We start from the raw sequence: 10,039 nt of genomic DNA, 5'->3' as shown, positions 1-10,039 counted from the left end.
GTGGCACTGTGGCTCAAGTGGTAGAGTGCTAGCCTTGAGCTGAAGAGCTGAGGGACAGCGCCCAGGCCCAGAGTTCAGTCCCCATGACCGGACCCAAAAAAAATAAAATAAAATGACATGGAGCATAAACCTACGAAGCACAAGGCCTGGAGTTTGATCCCTAGTATAGGAATTGAACAAAGAAAAATGAAGAAAAAGACCTCATGCACTCAGTGGTCCCAATCCTGACAACTATGAGACATATTTCTAATTAAGCTCTCTTGAGGAAAACAAAGGCAGGGGATTCAGGGATCTCTCCAGAGCAGAAGATCCTGATTTGTTTTTTTGCTTTTTGACTGGGAGCAACAGCAGGTCTCAACTATGATCAGCCCTCTTGCTGGCTTTGGTTCTTAGAAAATATCATGCTTTAAGATGCAGGCATGTACTTTTCTCTATCATCCAAACTTCTGCCAGAAAGGCAAACAAATTCTATGACGCAGATTACTTTATATCATGAACACCTCTAGATGAAATAAATAGGCACCAGGTGTATGAAATGCACTAAGAAGAAATTACGGTGAAAATACATCCAAAAACCAATTTAACTTAATAGTCTAATTAAAAGTCCATAAAACTTGAATTTATCCAAAGCATGAAATCTGAGAGGCCTGATGAGGGTTGAAAATAACAGGGGAAGGCCTTGCCAGACCCTGGGTGTGCTTTGGGGAACTACAAAGTTAGGATGCCATTGTATCTTCACACCTTCATCTACAAGCTCCTCGGCAGTCCTTCCAGTACAGAAGGAAAACCACTGACATCATGTGACCTCTGCTCATCCCAGAGGTCAGAGGTCAGTGACTCAGAGTTTATCCTGACCTCCTGCCCCTTCCACATAATTTCAGTGCTGGCACTGTACGCCACATCTCCTTTGGAGCTGTTTCCAACAACATGAGCTTCGTCATTATAACTCAGCCTTCTCATGAAAAATGGTTACATGAGTTTATTTCTACTGTTCACTTTGGATTTACAAGCACTAAGTGATCACGGGTCATTTGGCAATTGCCTCGTTGTCAATACTTTGTTATCAATTATCTGTGGTATTGGCCATAGTCAACTCGACATTGTGAGCATGGGTTTGAACTCAGGAGCTTGTACCTGCTTGGCTTGCTTGCCCCAGTGGCACTCACTACCTGAGACATGCCTCCTGCCCAGGTTCTTGCTAGTATTTTGGAGATGGCTTCAGTGATACTGCAGACCTGAGCAGCTAGGATCTCAGCCACAGACATCCAATGATTTCTGTGCCCTTACACTAGTGTCCACTCCATTTTACCTCCGACCCCAGGCTCTCTTCATCTCTACTGACACTTTATCTCCAAATTGGCCTTCTCTGACATGAACATAGCTGTGCCTGCTACGTTGTGTTCTTTCAACTGTCCATCTTGCCTTATATTTTACATATTCCTTTGTAAATAGCAGAAACTTGGATTTGTCCTATTTTATCATCTTAGTCTGTAAATCAAACATTTGTCCTTCAGTTTAAAATGTTGTACCTGGTTTTAAATGTATTGCTGAGCTATACCCTTTCTATTCCATTGATATTTCATCATTCTTATTCCTTTTCTTCTCTTTTTTTTTCAGAATTGGTGAGTGCTTTCATTCCTCCATTTTCATCTGTTACACTGGCTGTCAGTGACAGATTGCATAACTGGGCATAGCCCAGCCCTTCCTATATTCCCACCGCTGCCCTTGAGTCTCCTTTCTTCCAGCTACAGGTCATGTGGCTCTCCGTTTCTTATCTGGTTCTTCAGCTACAGGTCTTGTTTTAGCCAGCAGCGTGCCCTGGAAATGATGTGCTTTTTCATCCACCTCAAACCTTGGGAGCTTCGCAGAACTCCGCCTGCCCTTTCACCAGGCAGGCATCACTCTAGCTCAACAGACCAAAGATGAGAGACACAGTGCACAGCACTGCCTCACAGTCCCAAAAATCTGACATGGGAAGCAGAACCACTAAGCCATGTCCAGACCCAACACAAAGGTGACCTCTGCCAGCCAATCCCATCACAATGAAGAGCGAGCGACCGTCATACAAGCTGTGTGGCTTGCATGGTGTTGTTTGTCATCAACTGATACTCTGAGTTGAGGAATTGCCCTAGACCTTCGAGCACTCACCCTGAGTTTATTAAATTCTAATACTTACCAGAACTTCCCAGTCAAGGTGAAGGCCTTGCAGAACTTTAGCTTCCTAGAGCCCTTCCCATTTGTGATGCTGTGGGATGATTTTTCAAAGTCATCAAAATGTGAAGGCTTTGAAATGGATTTAACAAATGGGTGTGGAGTTCACTGCGAGTCATTTGAGCGATCATGATGCAGAACCGAGAATGGTTTCTGATATTTTAAAAGTGCAGCCGTACTGGCTTCGGGGTGACAGCTAACTTCAGCAGGAACCTGCCCGCCATGAAGGAAGCGTTTCTAAGTATCTGTTCTCCTCACCTGTCGTAGCAGCTCCCATTTCCCTCAGAACTCAACCGCTTTTTCATGCTCATCAGAATGCCCTATGTACCTAGGAGAAAGGGATGAATTATTTTTATCTTTAGACATGACCCGTGGCTAACCTTTCTCAGGATATAATCTTATGGCTCCCTCTCCCAGAATCCTCTTCTACCCTTTTCTCCTCAACTGGCAGGAGCCCCTTTTCTTGGAGCGCTCTCCTCTGCCCTGGTGCTTGAATTCCTGGAAGAGAACTCTGTGCTATACAGGATTCTGTATAGAATGCTTTTGGCAATCAGAGTGTGGCTAGCAGAGATCTATGGATGAAAATACACGTGGGAAAAAATCAGCAACCCCTTGGCAATAAAACATTAAAAGTGTTTTTTATTTTACAAAGAATTGTGAGGAACTCTTTTCTCCTCCAAAGGTAAATTACATTTTCAGTGTAGTGCGTGTCAGGCCGTCCCTGAAATGATCAGCAGAACCGCATTCCCTGCAGCCTGCCTGCTGTGCACAGCCAGCGCGAAGGCACATGAATCCTATTAGGACAACCTCGCTGACAGAAATGGCCTTGAGGCCTAGGTCAAAGTCAAAAGTCTTCTTCAGGTGAGTAACGTGGCAGGCGGCTCCGGAAACCATTCACTCTTACTCATCTCAGAATCCTCAGTCATAGCATACACATAAAATTGAAATCCATCAAAAGCCCCTCCTCATCAGCTTTCACCATGATTCGTGGTCTTTATACATAATGAACATTACAAGCTTACTTCCTCTCTTTGGTAAGCTATATGACAGAAATGTACAGTATCAGTCTGGATTGTAACATGTCTGATGTGGGGGAAGGTCAACAAATTCAACCAGGAGGTTTAAACGAGAATGGAGTTTTAAAATAGTGTATGTTTACTCTGGGGAAATGACAGAAACATCTTTTCTGGAAATCCGGTCCTATTATAATTAGGACACCGGCAGGTGAGGTTCAGTGAACTAAGTGCGTTCTTAAAACAACGCACGTCAGGTTTAAATATTCTGACTTCCCATCTCCACACGCTAAGTACATTCCACCACACTGGGTGTCAGGGCAGGACAAAGGGGAGAAGTAGCAATTGCTCATTGTTCTATTTTAGTGATGCACCCATCTGTCTTTCTCTTGTACCAAAAACCAAGTGTGCTGAGGACAGAGGCTGACCCAGGTTCACCTCTGCAGCTCAGGAAACAATTCCCAGTGTAGGAGACTTTCACATGTGCCTATGGAAGTGACTAAGAGCCCATCGATTCATCTTCTGATTTAAGTCCAAAGCCCTGCGTCCACGGGACAAAAATAGAATTTCCTTTTTGGCTCAAGTCAGTAAGGAATTTGCAACCAACTCAGTAATTTACTCTTAAAATCACTGATCATCTGATCTTCCACCACACCTGTCTTGAAGCGTCTGTGCTGCATTTCAGGAACAAGGTCCTGGCACACAGATGCCTGCCGCCATTATGTCTAGAGAACACAGAATGACCAGACTACACTGATGGATGGTGTCCTCCAGTTCTAGCATGTATATTGCAACCCTTGTCACATTCATTATCATCCCCAACACGGGTACGAGAACTCATACACAAACACAAACACCCAGCACAGCTTGAAACACGCATATTTCTCTGAGAACACAGAGGGGGCTCAGGCCTTTTCTATCATTTATTAGCTCTAAACCTGGGAAGTCTCTGGGGCAAAGCCTGGCCCTGAAACTGGAGAACCTGGAAATCCTATGTCCAGGATCAGGAGAAGACAGAGGTCCTGGATGCAGAAAAGAAAGCTTTTCTCCGTCTAGGAAATGTCCATCACTTTCAGGAGAGCTGTGCCTAGTGGCTGAGAATGGTGTTGCTGTAATATCTCCATGTCTGCAACCCTTGTCATGAACCCAGAGAGGGAGCATGATCACCGCTGTGCTGCAGGAAGGATTTTCAACAGAACATTCAGGGTTGTAAGACGTGGTGTGGATTTCACGGCCATGCTCAAAATTAAGAAGAAAACAAAAGAACTTAAGGACTTTTTGCTTAGAATTGAGGCAATAGTTGCAATTTGAATTTTCATCTTTTGATGCTAGTTAAAAAAATTTCAATATTAAAAACAGAAGTGATATTTTTGAAAAATTATCTGAATGTGGTTGGAAGCTATTTTTTAAAAGTTACTCAAAACTTTTGTGCTTTTTATATATATTTTAAAGTCATATTTTAAATATGGATGCTTTTCTTTTTAGTCCTTCAAACATTACTACCTGTAGGGTATAAGTTTTGTTAAAATTATATTTTTAAAGCTAAGCATGATGGCACATTCCTGCAGTGTCAGCTACTCAGGGGCTGAGATAGGAGGATCTTTTGACCCAGAGAGGTCAAGCATGGACAACATAGTGAGACCTTTAATTTTCTTAAAGGGGAGTAAGTTTATATAATGTGTTAATTTAAACATTGTACTCATGTATTGCCTTACTACTAACGCAGCCCATCCAAATCCATGAACAGAACACCCACATGTAAGCATTGATCTTTTCTAAGAGATTTATTAGCAAACTAGTATAAAACAGGGAAAGGGAAGAGCAGCCTCTGACAGAGAGAGGGGGGAGGGAAAGGGAGAAGGAGGGAGAGAGAGGGAGAGAGGGGGGAGGAGAGGAGAGAGAGGGAGGTAAAAGGCTCCACAAAGCTTAAAACTTCCATGAACCTTGAGCTTTCTTTCCAATGCCTTTCAGAAACATAAAAGCATACTCATATGAATTTCTTACTTGCTCATTATAACCTCATCCTTGAGAGGCTGGTGGGATACATGTTACTTAATTCTTCCTTAGCTTCACTGCCTACTGAAGAGCCGGATACACAGGAGACCCCAGGTGTGTCTCATCAGGATTCCACCAAAGGGGAGCTGCTGAATAGAATATAAGAAAGCCTGCCCATGAGAATGTGGTGGGCAAAGTAACTCCATGAACGGGACCAGCACAACACAGGCACAGGGTAGCTCTCTAAAGGAGGGGAAGGAATGGACAATGTCCCTTTCATGAGTAAACAGAAAAAGCTGGAATAAATAGAAGCGATAATAAATGCAGAGGCACAAATGGAACATGCGGAGAGAGCTCAGACTTCACAAAAGACTTTGGCTCGCATCGCTTTCATAGTTTGTGGCCATGTTTCATAATTTGGAAAGCACATTAGGTAAAAAGGGGCACGAATTTGCGCCAACACCGCTTCAAAGAACAGTTGTGAGTCATCAGGTTGTGCTCTCTGCTCTAGTGTCAAGGAAACTCCGAGCTCTGAGTCATACCTGTGAGTCCATGCTGGCGATGGCCCAGTACTTTAGAGAGCTCGTCTCGTATACAAGCCTTGACTTTCCTTTTGCGTCTGTAGCTGTCATTAGCCTTGCTCGTTATCGGTTGGGTCATCCTGTCTCTCTGGGAATGCACTGGAAGATCAGATTCTTTTCTTGCTCCATGCATGGACCAGACACAAGCAGACGAGCACAGAGGTTCTGGAGAACATGCACTGTTGACTTGGGAGTAGGAGAACTGTTGCAATAGAAAAAATAGAGGATTCTATGTGGGATGAAGGGCCTAGCAGACAGGAATGAGATCAGAGGAGGAGCTCAGCTTGATGAACACCTTACCCGTGCAATGTTATTCGAGTCATATTGCATAGCAAGGAGACTTGGCATGACAGGGAGAGAGATCGTCCTGGCTCATCACATGGGTCCTATTTAATCACATGATCCTGATCAAAATAGGGTTCATCCCAGGGAGGCAAACCTGGCTCAATATGCATCCATCAATAAATGTAATACAGTACATAGCATCTGGCACATGGCCAACACTCCCTATACATTCATGGATAGGGTGAATGAATGTCTTCTGATTCAGCACCTTCCTTTGGGCTATTTTTCATTTGCTTCCCATTTTCTTCTACTCTCTGCTTAAAAACAAACACAAAAAAGAGCTTCATGTCACTTTCACATCCAAGGCTGAAAAGCTGGTCACTCAACATGTGTGACACACCAGGCCTATGGTGCTTTTGGATGATCTCCCTGCCTCGACCTTGGGTCCAAAGAAATGACAAGTATCTGGCTTGCTGGGTGACAATAAGATAATTAAATGCCTGATTTGTTTTTGTACACCATAAACAATGGTCAAGGACTCCAAGATCCTAGAACTGTAGAATAATAAATTCATATCTGTGTTTCAGCAAGAAGAAAACCTCAATCTTCTTTTAGCTGATAATTGCATCAACCAACTTTGACAGCCTAAGGCTGTTTTCCCCTTTCCAGACAAGGTCTTTCCTACAGTAAGATATAAATAATGGCAGAACTTTTTTGTAAGCCCACACATACTGTAAATTTATAGTTGATTGCCATCCATGAGGATAACAAATGAATTTAATGAAGAAGGGGGGGGGAAATGTGAATATCTTCAGCTGAACAAACGTGGGCTTTTCTTTCAAATAGAAGAGACAAATCCTTTCAGTCTAAATGTAATTAATTTTCACTTGAAAATCCATTGGCAAATATATTTGAAATTTGTGTGCATTTTAATCTAATAGCCCCAAATCAATTTAATCATAACATATGCTAGCAATAGCACTTGCTGTTCTTTTGGACTTGGCAGCTTGTAAAATGAGGACATTTAGGTCATTTTTTAAATTATATTTTTATTATCTTTAGATAGTTGTACAAAGGAATTGCCATTCAACAAACTAGCTTATAAGGACATTGCATCTTGATCAATGTGCCCCCTTTTTATGATTCTCCCCCATCCCTCTCAACCCAACCCCTCTCCTTGATTTTCATAAGTCATGGGAGCGTGGATTTTGTGCAAATTCCACTTGACACACAAAATGGTATGCCTGGTGTTGTGGACCTATACTATGTTCTTGCTTTGGGATCTCATTTTTCAGGACAAAACGTAAGTCTTCGATTCTTCTATTGCTTAAAGATGGAATTAAAAAAAACTTGGTTGTGTACTGCACCAAGCAAAAATACACATGATTAGATTCTACTGAACTTCCTTAAAGTCTTAACTATTTAATTTTGAAAATTCAGTGTCAGGTATATTATCCCACCAAACAGGGAATAGTTCTTTGTAAACTGTCTTTAAATCCTTCCTGATCTTTCTTTCCTCCTTATATAATAATATATAATAATATATTGGAGTATTTTTATATCTAGTGAAAATAAGTGAAATGGGCTAGAGTTGACTAACATGGTGGTTGCTAAGAAGATGTTTCTAATTAAATTCTACTTTTAAACTTTATAGAAGTAAGCAGAATTAAGGACAGTGCTTACTTGCACTAATGCCATTTCAATGCTCAACAATCTTGTGGTGCTAGTGGCTATCATATTGATAGAATTTATCTTCCATCATTGAGGAGGTTGACAGTACTGGGTCATAACCCGGACTTCAGAGACGAGCTTCATACACAGTCTCTCAGCCACCATGCTTTGATACTTGTGCAATCTTGGGCAAATCATTGAAGCACTCTGGACTTCAGTTTCCTAGCTGAAACCTGAAGCATATGACAGAACCACATCATTACATATATATATATATATATATATATATATATACATATATATATATATATATTATACTTACACCGCTTCACAATGGATTTAGCCCTGTTCCTGGGACATAAAGGACTCAATAAATACTAGCCTGTATAATAAATATTTCTTATACTTTATTTTTCCAGAATGCTTGGGAGCTAATCTCAATACCACACAAGTCTCATACCATCCTCAGAGGAAACTGATATCAGTTGATACAGCCATATCTAATATAATTAGCAATGTCTTAATTCTCAGAGCCTCACAGGGGCCACAGGTAGGAGAGTGAAGATTCAGCTGGAGCAGCGAGACAAATCTAGAGAGAAAGATGCTTTCTTTTCTTGCAAGAGGCCATACTTCACAACCTTGCACAATAGGTTCTGATTGCACCAATGCTTTGAGAAAGTAACAGGAGAGCGGAGATCAAAGAAAATGGGATAGATAGCAGTAGCTTCTTTACACAAGCCTGTGGTGATGGCACACTCAGCCTGTTGAAGTTATCTGTGGCCATACCGTCCTATCTAACCAATGGTATATGAGTGGAAGTGCTATGGTCACCTTGAGCCTGTGCCAAGATGGCCCTATCGGGTCAGCCACCAGAGTTACTATGAAACAGACAGACCAATGCTGACCATCATGGACACATAGAGAAGGTGACTTTAAAGTGGAAAGTGTAAGTGGGAGGTCTTGAAGCTACTGTAATGACCCTGGCCAGCGAGTGCAAAGCTTAGACAAAGGCAGAGCTATTGGCGACTGGGAGTAGTGGATACATTAGAATAAATAATGAGCACGGGAGAGAGAAAGAACAGGAAAGATGTAAAACACAATGTATGTTTGCAATTCAATCCTTTCATTTATATATGTTGGGATTTTTCAATAGCTAACTTTATAAAGTGAACTATTCCGTTTGATGCAATAATGTACAGCTGATAATTAAAAGTTCCGTGCAAAGAATGCTAACCATGTGTCTCCTCACAATTATTTTCAATGGGAAAATGTCAATGCATAGCATCTTAACTAATACCCCTAATTAATGTCCTAAAACATATCTAAGACCCTGTAGAATACATTTTCATGAATTGTGCCTACCCCCATCTTTAAACAATTACTATTACAAACAATAGTGACTTTGCACAGTGAGTAATAAATCAAATACAGGACACTTTTTTGACAAATAGTTTTCCTTCTCACAAAGATAAAAAAAAATACAGGAGTATTGTGTTCTGTCCGTTGGTTTGAAAGGTATGTTGATACAATTTATGTACCATACAATTCTCTACTCAAATGCTCAATTCAGTAATTCAAAGCACATTGACAAAATTTTCCAATCGCCACCGCCAAACTCAGTTTTAGAGTATTTTTAAATCATGTTTCTGCATAACCCTGTGCCCATCCGAAATCACTCCCAATCCCCGAACACTTTGTAGCCTTAGCCTAGAATTATCCCAGGTTACCTCTGGTATTTCACCAAGGCACCGTCATATAATATGTGGGGCCCTAGGATTCGTTTCTCACAGGTTGCATGGTGTTTTCAAGGTTCTCTACATAGTAGCACAAGTTAGCAGCTCAGTCTTCTCTCCTGCTGAATACACAGTACATAATTGCTACATTGTGTTTGCTGGGTATTTGCTTCTGCGTTTTGTCTATTGTGAATAATTTTTCTATGAGCATTTGTGCACACATTTTTGTATATATCCATGTTTTTTATTTAGCTAGGGATGAAATTACTGGGCTACACTGAAGCCCTGCATTTAAATTTCCAAAGCACCTGCTCAACTTTGCAGCAACTGAAGACTCCAGCCTCCCCATGTCCCCTCCCTTGCTGCTTCTCTCTTCGTTTTCATTACAGAGATGCTACTGGGAATGTAGTGGGATACTAGGATGTGAACTGCAACACAGAGATGGCAAGAGAGGCTAAGCTGCTTCTTCATGCCCTGTCGTCCATTTGCATATCTTCTTTGGAGAAGAATCCCTTTGATGTATTGCCCGTGTTCTACTGTGCCATTTCCA

Source organism: Dipodomys ordii, unplaced genomic scaffold (genome assembly GCF_000151885.1).
Source record: "Dipodomys ordii isolate 6190 unplaced genomic scaffold, Dord_2.0 Scaffold21, whole genome shotgun sequence".
Taxonomy (NCBI): Eukaryota; Metazoa; Chordata; class Mammalia; order Rodentia; family Heteromyidae; genus Dipodomys; species Dipodomys ordii.
This window is presented reverse-complemented; position numbering follows the sequence as displayed.